This window comes from Diaphorina citri, unplaced genomic scaffold (assembly GCF_000475195.1).
Source record: "Diaphorina citri unplaced genomic scaffold, Diaci psyllid genome assembly version 1.1 scaffold710, whole genome shotgun sequence".
NCBI lineage: Eukaryota > Metazoa > Arthropoda > Insecta > Hemiptera > Psyllidae > Diaphorina > Diaphorina citri.
The window spans coordinates 133,962-147,608 of NW_007378143.1; positions in this window are offsets into that span (position 1 = coordinate 133,962).

The window sequence follows — 13,647 nt, forward strand, 5'->3', positions numbered from 1 at the left end:
GGAAGCTTTAGAATACCTAAAAACAACTTTATGGGTTGTGGTGGTTTACCACAGAAGCGGACACCCACCTTCTGCATCATTCCGATTAATTGTGAGACATGAGTGCGTGATGAACGTCTCTTGTATTGAAGTACTTTATAAGAATAATAAGCTATAGATCCTGAAATTGGGCTCGCCTTACTGACACATAGAACGTGGGTGGATGTTTTAGTCAAGGGGAACGCAATATCATTCAGGAATGAGAAAATTGTTTTTTTTTTTAGTTTTTTTTTTTTTTTTTTTTTTTTTTTTTTTTTGTCAAACAGACTTTTTTAAAGGATTCCATCCGTTTAGGGAACCTCAAGGACTCAAAAGGTCCATCTCAGCGGGATAAACAAGAAGGGAAGGTAGGTACAATATAAACTCGCTCTGTTATTCTATTCCAGTGTAATTCCAAAAAAATGATGTTTTGTATACCCGCAAAAGTTTGTCTATGAGCTTTGAAAGTAGGTAGCTATGCATACAAGGGGGGGGGGGAAGATTTGAAGACGACGACGAAGAAGAACAACAACAACGAAGAAGAATGAGGAGGAAGAAGAGGAGAAGAAGAAGAAGAAGGACGAAAGAAGTTTAGAGGAATAAAAAGAACAAAACAAAGTTTTACGATATCCGAAGAAGAAAAACAAGCGGGGCCCGTCCCTCCGGGAATTTTTCGATCTTGGTTAAGGAAAATCAATATTTATGTATACCTACCTATTTTATTTAATATTCAGTTTATTATTCTTTCGCTTTTTACAAAAATTACCTAGCTTTGACAAAGTTAAATTTCTGTTGATAGTAACATTGTTACTGTGGTCGCTCCTCTCAACACAGAATTACTCCCTCTCTATTGCTACATTTTCTTCTCGCTAACCGGGCAAACCTAGCCTTGTATCCCATAATATGAATGAATAGCTACATCACTGCTATTTCCCAATAGCGATTATAAACTGACACACCCTGTATTTTGAAACTTTTATCCCAGACAGGGATTACAGAGCGAAAAATAAAACTATAATTAGTTTTCAGGGGCGAAGCCAAGGGAGCGCGAAGCGCGACCTCATGCACACTCCGCGAAGCCCCGGGAGCGCGCAGCGCGACCGTATTATATTGACGTTTTTTAGTCCCCCCATAAGAAATACACGGGGAATACGCTTTGAGGCCAGCAAAACTTTTCCTACGTTTAATATTTTGCTCTCGCTTTTAGTTTTCAGTTTTCATTTCTTCGAGACAAGACTCAGGGACGATATTAGTTTTCAGGGGCGAAGCCAAGGGAGCGCGAAGCGCGACCTCATGCACACCCCGCGAAGCCCCGGGAGCGCGCAGCGCGACCCCATGCATAACCCCGCGAAGCCCCCGGGAGCGCGCAGCGCGACCGTAAACAAGGGAGCGCGAAGAGCGACCCCCTGCACAACCCCGCGAAGCCCCCGGGAGCGCGCAGCGCGACCGTAAACAAGGGAGCGCGAAGAGCGACCCCCTGCACAACCCCGCGAAGCCCCCGGGAGCGCGCAGCGCGACCGTAAACAAGGGAGCGCGAAGAGCGACCCCCTGCACAACCCCGCGAAGCCCCCGGGAGCGCGCAGCGCGACCGTAAACAAGGGAGCGCGAAGAGCGACCCCCTGCACAACCCCGCGAAGCCCCCGGGAGCGCGCAGCGCGACCGTAAACAAGGGAGCGCGAAGCGCGACCACATGCTTGTATTAGTGGAGATATCATTCGCACTTTTACTTTGGGTTTCGTCATGAAAGCATGGGATTACTTGTATTAGTGGAGATGTCATTCGCACTTTTACTTTGGGTTTCGTCTTGAAAGCGTGGGAAATCATACTTGTATTAGTGGAGATGTCGTTTGCACATTTCTGTCAACTTACGGCTAGAAGGTACGGGATCGATCAATTGTGAAATTACTGCTCAGTGTTTGTCAATTCTCAATTAAATCTTCAAATAATGTAACCAATGCAATGTAGGTACCATACATAATGTAACTAACCAGGGCGTTATAGGTCCAACCAATTAATTTGTCTCTTTGTTTATCTATCGAACGGTTCATCCAATTGAAATTAAACTTGTTAAACATGTTCTAGCAAACATGTTCAACTCATAAAGGCAATTATTTCATTTTATAAAGGAGTCCCGTGAGCTCTACAGTTCTATAAACAGAGTTACTAGTACCTATGTATTGTTTTTTCCACCGAACTTTTTTTTAGGTCGAAATACCTAGGTAGTACAGGTGTAGCCGTTCGACCGTCTCAAGGACTTTGTTAAAATTCGCACGGGCCTTGTTTTCATTCAAAAGTCATTGACCCTCCCAAATTTTACCACGAGCACCTAATCACCGTCACATGTGCTAGGTGTGATATAACCTAGTCTAGCCAACTGATGTTAGTGATGTTGATAGAGAAACAGGAATACGTACGGGCATGAACCTAAACCTAACGCAGGCAAATTCGGGACTTATAAATACCGTCCATTTTGGCTTACTTTTTGTCAGACTCATGATTATGGCTTAAGTTTACGTCTTGAATTAAGGCTAAAAAAAATTGAAATCAATCAATCAGATTTATCAATCCAAGAGTTAGACTGTGATACAACTTCAAATTCTGAGAATTTGTCAGTCTAGTCATTTTTCCTGTTATCTGATCAGTACTGATCAGATAATATCAGATGAAGGCTCATATTTTGAGTTTTTGAGCCCACTACTGCACCCCAATATAACCAACAGTACGTGATGTCCAAACTGATCACTCGTCGAGCAGTTCAGATATCAACCACGCACGACGTTGCTTCAGTGGACTGTCAGGAACTGATGATGGTACATACAACATACAAGCCGCTATAGGTATTCTTTAACCACGATCGAATAAACTACGGGCTAAAAAATTCCCGGAGGGACGGACCCCGCTTGTTTTCAGACTCATGATTATGGCTTAAGTTTACGTCTTGAATTAAAGCTAAAAAAATTGAAATCAACCAATCAGATTTATCAATCCAAGAGTTAGACTGTGATACAACTTCACATTCTGAGAATTTGTCAGTCTAGTCATTTTTCCTGTTATCTGATCAGTACTGATCAGATAATATCAGATGAAGGCTCATATTTTGAGTTTTTGAGCCCACTACTGCACCCCGGAATAACCAACAGTACGTGATGTCCAAACTGATGACCCGTCGAGCAGTTCAGATATCAACCACGCACGACGTTGCTTCAGTGGACTGTCAGGAACTGATGATGGTACATACAACATACAAGCCGCTGGCGAAATGTCAACGTTGTTGTGTGGTTTTAGATAGCTACTTAAGTTTTTCATAGAAGTAGAAAAGATAGTCAAGTAGAGTGTAATCAAGAAGAGTAGGTAAGCCGCAGGCTAAGGATGCCATTTTGTTTCAGAAGAATTACATTGGCGGACGTTGTTGTGTATTTTTCATGAAGTAGAAGTAGAAAAGATAGTCAAGTAGACTGTAGAGTGTAATCAAGAAGAGTAGGTAAGCCGCAGGCTAAGGATGCCATTTTGTTTCAGAAGAATTACATTGGCGGACGTTGTTGTGTTCCACGTGTAGCGGACTTCCTGCCCCTCTTATTTCCTTCCCCCCAATTTTTCCTTCTCTTTATTAGCCGCTTTCTTTTGCTCTTCCTCTGCTTTCCATCTCCTTGGACCAGTTTTTTTTTCTATAAAAGGGAACATTTGCTTGAGTAGATTTCTCAACCAATTATCATTTGTGTATTTCTCCCGAGCAGTGTGTTAAACCATGCAGAAAAACAGGGAACGGTACAAGGAGGAGAAAAAAAGAAACCTCATTTTCCTTGCAGTGCTCGGGACTCTTTTAACTTTCTTTCCTCCCATTGCATTTCGCTGTTAAAAAAAAGAAGTAAGGAAGAAAAATATAGGTAATCATGCTCCAGAGTACAGAGTAGTGCAGGAGGGAAGACGTAACGGTGGGTAGTTATTTGTCTATGTAAATCAGTGACGTAGAAATTTCATTGAGTTTTGACTTACTAAGACAACTGGTCCTGCAAAAACCAACTCTTTTTTGGGAAAGGGTAAGTTTTTCAAATGGTACCTACCCCTTATTATATTATTACTAATCCTAAATATATACAGCCCCTTGTGTAACTGACTGACTGACTCACTCACTGATTCACTCACTCACTCATACTAATTCTAACCCAAAAATCTAATTGCACAAATATGATCCAAGATCCAATAATAATAATATGATCATTCAGATTACCAATCGGACTGAAAGTGCTAAACTTTTACAAGTCTATTGTTGGCTTTACTATTATCTTTAATGTAAAGGTCTTTATGCCGTGTTAATACTATTGCAACTTTTATCTGCTCTTATCTAACGCTATTCTCAAGTTCTAACTTACCTAAAGTACAATTTCTATTTTGTGTTTATAGGCAGATTGTTACCTACCTATTCAGAAGAGTGCGAAATACTTTTCAGATGGGAAAAAACACAGCTGCCCTTACAAGGAATGTGTATCAAAGCGGGAATTATGGGTGCAATATCTTGTCGATCCTGGGAATTGAACTTGGGACTTTTTGAATGTCAAATAAGACCTTTAAGATTGAATCAATCATCAAGGATCCTCCAAGAACTCCTAGATCAATGAAGGTCCATGGGGATAAAAAGTTGTGTATAGGTACATAGTACATACGTATTATAACATTCAATTTTATTCTATTTCTTCTTATTCCACATTTTGTTCTCCTTCTTCTTGTTCTTCTTCTTCTTCTAGTTTTCCTTTTTAGTCCGTCCTTCCTTTATAATTACAATAGTAATAAAAAGGTATAAGGGACGGACTATTGTATTCGCTTCGGTGTCTGTCAGAAAAGTTATGTAGGTATAGGTACATAGTTAACATAGTACATACGTATTATAACATTCAATTTTATGCTATTTCTTCTTATTCCACTTTTTGTTCTCCTTCTTCTTGTTGTTGTTCTTCTTCTTCTTCTTCTTCTTCTAGTTTTCCTTTTTCCAATTTGTCTTCTCCAGCTTTTTCTCCTACTTCTTCTTTTCCTCCTTCGTCACTGCCTCGTCCTCCTTCTTCTTCCTCCCCTCCATTACGTCCCCCCCCCCTCCGCTTCACTTCGACTCTGATGTATTCAAATAGCAGCAAAATTTAATAAAGAGAACTTGACTTGTTCTTCACATTGGGTTCTCCAATACAAGTATCAGCTTGGAGAGCGTAGTGAGTAGCGATAATAAACAGTGAGTAGCGGGAAAGGTACTTGCTAGGGTACTTCCGAGTTAGTGAGTGTAATCATGTTCATGAAAAGAAAGCACCTATTTAGTCCAGTGCAGGTGACGGGGAAAATGACGAGAACAATATGGCTGAGTCGTGCCGAAGATGATGAAATTTTCTCAAAGTCCGAAGTTGATTTGATTTGAGAATTGAACGTTATGTTTAAGTTGATTTAACTCGAAATTAAGGCCAAAATACAGGTGTAAATTATTTTACACAATGCATTCAATTAGGTCTGGTAATCCAGCTGTATTCTTACTAAAATTTAGTAATAATATAATAAGGGGTAGGTACCATTTGAAAAACTTATCTACCCTTTCCCAAAAAAGAGTTGGTTTTTGCAGGACCAGTTGTCTTAGTAAGTCAAAACTCAATGAAATTTCTACGTCACTGATTTACCAGGCGACATCTTAATAAGACGTGCTGGGAAATAAACCAGTGGTAAGTCCAGATACCTGGAAGTTCAAGATAGGACACTTTGATCAGCGCTGTGTATATGGGTAGGAACTGTATAATGTGTTCGTTTTACATACAGGGTGATTGTTTTGTAGGTACTTATGGTATAAAGTTTAAAGCTTCTACGAATCTACATAAAGCCCACTCAGGCTTAGGTGTAGGGGCAAACAGCCCCAAAGAATCGGTTAAGCTTTGACGAAATAGTTTCTTGAACTAAAGGGACATTCACTTAATAACACCAAAGATGATTGAATTATAAAGGTACCTTACCGTTTTGCTAGTAAATACGAGTACATATTTCAAAGATTCGTCAAGAAGTGATGCATTAACGTACTGTAACCACTACCTGAAGATGAGGACTTCTCATTTATTTGGGCTTTTTTTTTATCCTACTGACTCCTAAAACACCATCATCTAGCACTATTATTTCTGCAGAGAGAAATCAATGTAACAAAAGTATAAATGTGGCCCGACAAAAAGAACCAATTCCCCCTCCCCCACTATTCTAAACCCACCAACACCACCCTGTAGAGAGGCTATTGCTCACCTTTCCTATTAGAAATGAGACTTGAAGCTGATGAGCTGACAACTAAGTGGCATCAGATATAGGCTAAGGGAAAAAAAGAGGCAATTATAAATCTAAATAAGATGCCTACCTCTCCAGTCTGAGTAGCTGCCTATCGAACTTGACTATCTTGAAACAGAACGCTCTCCCTTGTTTACGGTCGTGCTGCGCGCTCCCGGGGCTTCGCGGGGTTGTGCGTGTGGTCGCGCTTCGCGCTCCCTTGTTTACGGTCGCGCTGCGCGCTCCCGGGGCTTCGCAGGATGTGCACAGGGTCGCGCTTCGCGCTCCCTTGGCTTCGCCCCTGAAAACTAATATCGTCCCTGAGTCTTGTCTCGAAGAAATGAAAACTGAAAACTGTCAGTAGGAAACGGTCGCGCTGCGCGTTCCCGGGGCTTCGCGGTTTGTGCATGAGGTCGCGCTTCGCGCTCCCTTGGCTTCGCCCCTGAAAACTAATATCGTCCCTGAGTCTTGTCTCGAAGAAATGAAAACTGAAAACTAAAAGCGAGAGCAAAATATTAAACGTAGGAAAAGTTTTGCTGGCCTCAAAGCGTGTTCCCCGTGTATTTCTTATGGGGGGACTAAAAAACGTCAATATATCGGGAACGGGAGTTGCCCTGACGGTAACACGAGTTGATTGGATTCCCACAGTTGAGCGGTAAAGTGGTTTAGTAGTGTTTATAATAGTTCTAAGGTAGGCGGTTCGAGACCACCTAAAGGCCTCACTAGTCGTGAGTTTCATCCGATTTTTTTTTTTTTTTTTTTTTTTTTTTGTAGTTTTACCATCATTTTATAAGCTTGTAAATTGGGCCTATTTTTTTTTTTTTTTTTTTTTTTTAATGTCCTTTGTAGGCAATGTAATTTAAATAAGAGTGTTCCCACTTTCGAACGACAGGATTTTTTTCCGAACAAGTGGGAACGGGCGTAAGGGTGTTGGAAACTTCACTTCCTTTTTCCTTATTTCTTATTTCTTCCTTCATTTTCTTTTTCTTTTATTTCTTTCTTCTTTTTTTACTCTTCTCTTATTCCCTGGCACTCTCTCGCTGCATTTTATGCTTCACTAGCACTTTACTGTCCCCTAGCTGAGTCCAATAGAATTCCAGTCTTCACTGCTAGTAGTTCAGTCCGCAAGAACTCCACACAAAAAGAAAAAAAAAAAAAAAAAAGGGAAACGGGGCTGAAAAAAATCCCCCAAAAACCAGTTTTTTTTGGTTTTTTGGCTTTATGGTTTTCTGGACAAAATTTGCACCACCATTTTCGTGATCCTGGTAAAAAGACCTTTAATTTGATATATAGGTCGACCAGGTTTGGATAAGTCCTTCTATGGGGACAGACAGACAGACTGACGGACAGACAGACAGACACCGAAGCGAATACAATAATCCGTCCACTATACCTTTTATTATTAGTAATAATAAAGGAAGGACGGACTAAAAAGTAAGCCAAAATGGACGGTATTTATAAGTCCCGAATTTGCCCGCGTTAGGTTTAGGTTCGTGCCCGTACGTATTCCTGTTTCTCTATCAACATCACTAACATCAGTTGGCTAGGCTAGGTTATATCACACCTAGCACATGTGACGGTGATTAGGTGCTCGTGGTAAAATTTGGGAGGGTCAATGACTTTTGAATGAAAACAAGGCCCGTGCGAATTTTAACAAAGTCCTTGAGACGGTCGAACGGCTACACCTGTACTACCTAGGTATTTCGACCTAAAAAAAAGTTCGGTGGAAAAAACAATACATAGGTACTAGTAACTCTGTTTATAGAACTGTAGAGCTCACGGGACTCCTTTATAAAATGAAATAATTGCCTTTATGAGTTGAACATGTTTGCTAGAACATGTTTAACAAGTTTAATTTCAATTGGATGAACCGTTCGATAGATAAACAAAGAGACAAATTAATTGGTTGGACCTATAACGCCCTGGTTAGTTACATTATGTATGGTACCTACATTGCATTGGTTACATTATTTGAAGATTTAATTGAGAATTGACAAACACTGAGCAGTAATTTCACAATTGATCGATCCCGTACCTTCTAGCCGTAAGTTGACAGAAATGTGCAAACGACATCTCCACTAATACAAGTATGATTTCCCACGCTTTCAAGACGAAACCCAAAGTAAAAGTGCGAATGACATCTCCACTAATACAAGTAATCCCATGCTTTCATGACGAAACCCAAAGTAAAAGGAAATACTTTTCAGATGGGAAAAAACACAGCTGCCCTTACAAGGAATGTGTATCAAAGCGGGAATTATGGGTGCAATATCTTGTCGATCCTGGGAATTGAACTTGGGACTTTTTGAATGGAAGTAAAAGTGCGAATGATATCTCCACTAATACAAGTACTCCTATGCTTTCATGGCGAAACCCAAAGTAAAAGTGCGAATGATATCTCCACTAATACAAGTAATCCCATGCTTTCATGACGAAACCCAAAGTAAAAGTGCGAATGATATCTCCACTAATAAAAGTATTCCATGCTTTCACGATGACGCCAAAAGTAAACTCTATGGATCGCCACTGATTGTATTTACTGCTTGTTTATTTATTTAGAAAAAGTCTTAAAATATTTTCAAAATCTGAAGAGGGTCTGGAACAAAATAAGCTCCCAATAGAGAGGGAGAGAAAGGAAAAAAAGGAGATAAAAAAATGGGAAGGGAGAGAAAGGAATCAGATGAGAAAGGGAAGAAAAAGGGAATACGGTCATTCTACGTTAGTTTTATTTTTCGCTCTGTAATCCCTGTCTGGGATAAAAGTTTCAAAATACAGGGTGTGTCAGTTTATAATCGCTATTGGGAAATAGCAGTGATGTAGCTATTCATTCATATTATGGGATACAAGGCTAGGTTTGCCCGGTTAGCGAGAAGAAAATGTAGCAATAGAGAGGGAGTAATTCTGTGTTGAGAGGAGCGACCACAGTAACAATGTTACTATCAACAGAAATTTAACTTTGTCAAAGCTAGGTAATTTTTGTAAAAAGCGAAAGACTTTGGAAAAAGGACTACTTACTCTTTTCAGTTGACCATACTCAGTTACTGAGTCAGATTCTAAACCACGTAGGTAATTCCAAAAACATTTGGCTCATTGGCTCAGTAGGTAGTTTATTCAATAGAGTAGTTCTTTTTTATAACTCACTCACTCACTCTTTTACAATCCTTAGTCAAAATCATACCGGATCTACCCTGAATAGCTATCAGAGATGATAGAAAATTCCGTTTAAGTTTCGTGACCTAAATGCAGCCAACAGTGCATCTTTTGTCTCCTCCTCCTGCCCTAGCTACCCCTCCTATCTGTCTGTCTACCCCATTCTACCGTTTTCTTGAGCAGTGCTTTCCAAACAGTTGGGTTTTGGTCCCTTGACAGAAGAATTTCAAAGTTCGAAGAAGCTATAGGAGAAGTATATTTGGACCCAGAAGAAAATTACGAACGAAAGTCTTCCAAAGGCCGATCTTTGGATGTGTTTACGTCAAAAGATATCTTGGGTTAAGGGGCTCATTGATTGGCACACATCACAAAAGTGTAGTTATGTAGTGTAGTATACCCTAGAATTCACGCACCTTGTAATAAGAAAGCTATTGGCATTCGCATGCAATTCTCTTGAAAGTTTTAAGCCATTCACATGAACTGTTGGGTATTGCAAAAGGCATCAATCTGAAGTTGATGTAGGTAAGTAGTCTACATAGCTACCTGATTTTGGTAAATCTGCTTGGAAAAAACTAGGTACCTAGGTCAGTAGGGAAACACTAATTTACAGAACCCATTTTCTAATTTAGGTCGTATAAGCTTAAATCAACTTTTAGGGCTCTTTACACCTACACCTAGGCCTCCGAGTTGGCTTTTTGTGTTCGTTTTATCTTTTTGTACATAATTACCTAACTGTCATCCTTTTCCAGGGCCAGGACAACTCATTTTGAGAACCCCTGTTCTCCCAGTTTCCTCCAAACACAGAACTTACAGTTTCGCCTGATTTATGAATTAGGAGAGTTTTTAGATTAGTTCTAAGGTTGGGTTTTGGTCGCTTGACAGAAGAATTTCAAAGTTCGAAGAAGCTGTAGGAGAAGTTGATTTGGACCCAGAAGAAAATTACGAAAGAAAATCTTCCAAAGTTTGGAAGATGTTCGATTTCTAAGAATCTCTTGATTATCTTGGACTTGGTACTGATCCATTGACAGACATCACAAAAGTGTATTGCACCCTAAAATTCATGCCGCATCTTGTAATAAGAAACTTATTCACAAGCAATTTTATGGAAAGTTTTAAGCCATTCACATGGCCCATGGCCTGTTCAGTATTACAAGAGGCATCAATCTGAAGTTGATGTAGGTTTTATCTTTTTTTGCACATTTTCCTAATTGTCATCCTCTTCCAGGGCCAGGACAACTCATTTTGGGAACCCCTGTTCTCCCAGTTTCCTCCAAACACAGAACTTACAGTTTCGCCTGATTTATGAATTAGGAGAGTTTTTAGATTAGTTCTAAGGCTGCCTAGGACTAGCGAGTGAAAGGGAGGGGTTTAGGTATTAAGCTATAGTGAGGATGAGGCAAAGTCTTGGATAACCTCTTCCTCTCCCTCCCATTCCCTATGATGATGGCATGGAACGCAGTCTTAATGTGAGGATGCATACTGACAAGAACTTTAATTCCCAAATCTTCTGCAGTCTCATGTTTAGTTGAAACATTAGGCTTCTGAGTAATCCCAGATGGGACTAGCGAGGGAAGGGGAGGGGTTTAGGTATTAAGCTTTAAAGTGAGGATGAGGCAAAGTCTTGGATAACCTCTCCCTCCCATTCCCTATGATGATGGCATGGAACGCAGTCTTAATGTAAGGATGCATACTGACAAGAACTTTAATTCCCAAATCTTCTGCAGTCTCATGTTTAGTTGAAACATTAGGCTTCTGAGTAATCCCAGATACATGAAAAACGTTCGTACGGCATTCATAGAGTAGAGGACTGCATACAAAAATCGAGTCAGAGGAAGGACTTTCTAAATTTTAAACAAATTGTTTCCTTCCCTTCCTTATGAAAGAAATTAGGAACTTAAGAACGAGGAAAACAACAGGAGACCTATGAAATCCCCTAGCACGGTAGTAATATTCTCAACGACGACGCGATGACTAGAGTCTCGTCTCGAAATCCAAGGGATGAAAAATTGATGATTTTTTTCTCGTGCAAGATCACGAGACGAGACAAGGGCCTGATTCTGATTTCGCGAGACAAGAAATGGATTTTGTCTCGTGCAAAGATTGCGAGACAAATTCTGTTTTCACCATTTTTCATCTCGTTTCTCCTGCATGACTATATTCCCGACCCTGTGCATCGCCTAGCTGCAAGTTGCCTCTGTAACAAAAGACCGGGATAATGGCTTCCTATAATATCCATATAGAATCTGAAAGGAGGGACTATAAACTACGTATATTAGCGGACTAGGAAAGTTTGTTCTTTCCGTCTACGCTGTCCTCGGAATTCTAAATGGAGGCTAAAGTAAAGTGGATCCATAGATTCCAGAGAATATTAAACTTTCCTTGCATTATTGTCTTTTTTTTTCTTCTTCGGATATCGTAAAACTTTGTTTTGTTCTTTTTATTCCTCTATACTTCTTTCGTCCTTCTTCTTCTTCTTCTTCTCCTCCTCCTCTTTCTCTTCCTCCTCATTCTTCTTCGTTGTTGTTCTTCTTCGTCGTCTTCACATCTTCCTCCTTCCCCCCCCCCCTTGTATGCTTGTATTCGCCTCGGTGTCTGTCACTCGCTCGCTCGCTCGGTCTGTCTGTCTGTCTGTCTGTCCCCATAGAAGGACTTATCCAAACCTGGTCGACCTATATATCAAATTAAAGGTCTTTTTACCAGGAACACGAAAATGGTGGTGCAAATTTTGTCCAGAAAACCATAAAGCCAAAAAACAAAAAAAAAAAAACTGTTTTTTGGGGGATTTTTTGTTGTACTTTCAAGCATCTTGTTTCTTTCCTAGTTTTAGTAACCCTCAATACCTACTCTGGCTCTTCTTTTCTACCTCTTCAGCTTTTACTTCACCTTCTCTCCCTTCTTCCACTTCCATCTTGTATATTTTTTTTTCTTTCTTTGTTCCTTTCCGTTGATCGCATTCCTACAGTCCTCCAATTGGTTCCTATGTACAACATTTGCATTTGAGTTATGTTAGGCTGTGATTTTACCTCTCTTACTTGTTTTACTGTGTGTCGCCCATCACAAGTTCCTATGAAAACAACATGTGTCATACAGTAATCATTTATTGTAAGAAATAAAAACCTGTGATATCTTATTATTTTGTTTGGACAAAATTTTGCGTGTCTTCTTGTTGTGTTAACTTTTCACCTTGATCTCTTATTTTTTTTTTACACACGGGGATGCGAAAATGCTTTAAACCTTGAAAAAAACTTCCCTTAAGTACTTGTCATCAAAAATTCGAGGCTGAGGTGGGGTTTAGAAAGTTCCCAAAATTGGTTCTGGTTTAAAACAATAAGGAAAATGTTTAAATAATTTAATTATGGTCGAGTATGTAGGCTTTTCATTGGTCATTCTAGCAGTGAAGTATTTTTTCTACTTATCCCATGTTTCTGAAGAGATACTTAGAGAACGAGTTGCATACCTACAGGCGTAAATTGTCTTCGTAAATTTCCGCCTGTTTCAAGGTGTATACTTTAGTTAGAAAGTGTTTACTGCTCATATAATTAATTTCTAATGAACTTACGTAAGCGTAAATATTTACACAGAACGTTTTACAGTACTTTGGGACCGCCGAATATTTTTTTATCGCGATATTTTATTCGCGATAAAAAAATAAAAAAAAAAAAAATGGAGACGAGAATTCACTTGAAGAAAAGCGACCTATGCGACCTTTGTTTAGTATCACAAGTACAATGATGTAAATGATGAGTCCAGAGCAATTTCAGTTTTGAAACCCTTCTCTATGTGAAGGATTTGGATTTCGAACAAAATCGTTGATGAAATCAAAGCTTCAAGACCAGTGCCTGTACCCCTCCCTTATCCACGCCCACGAAGGTTACTTTACAACTAACTAATTGAACTCACGTGAAGGTAAACGCCTCAATGTGCGAAACACTTCATCAGAAGACATGGAGGTGTACCTGATCCACTCGACCCGAAATCTGTTGAAGCCCATATCTAGTACACAAAACATCATTTTTGGAATTACACTAGAATAGAATAACAGAGCGAGTTTATATTGTACCTTCCCTACTTGTTTATCCCGCTGAGATGGACCTTTTGAGTCCTTGAGGTTCCCTAAACGCATGGAATCCTTTAAAAAAGTCTGTTTGACAAAAAAAAAAAAAAAAAAAAAATCCAAACAAAAAATAATCTTACTAAAGGGATAAA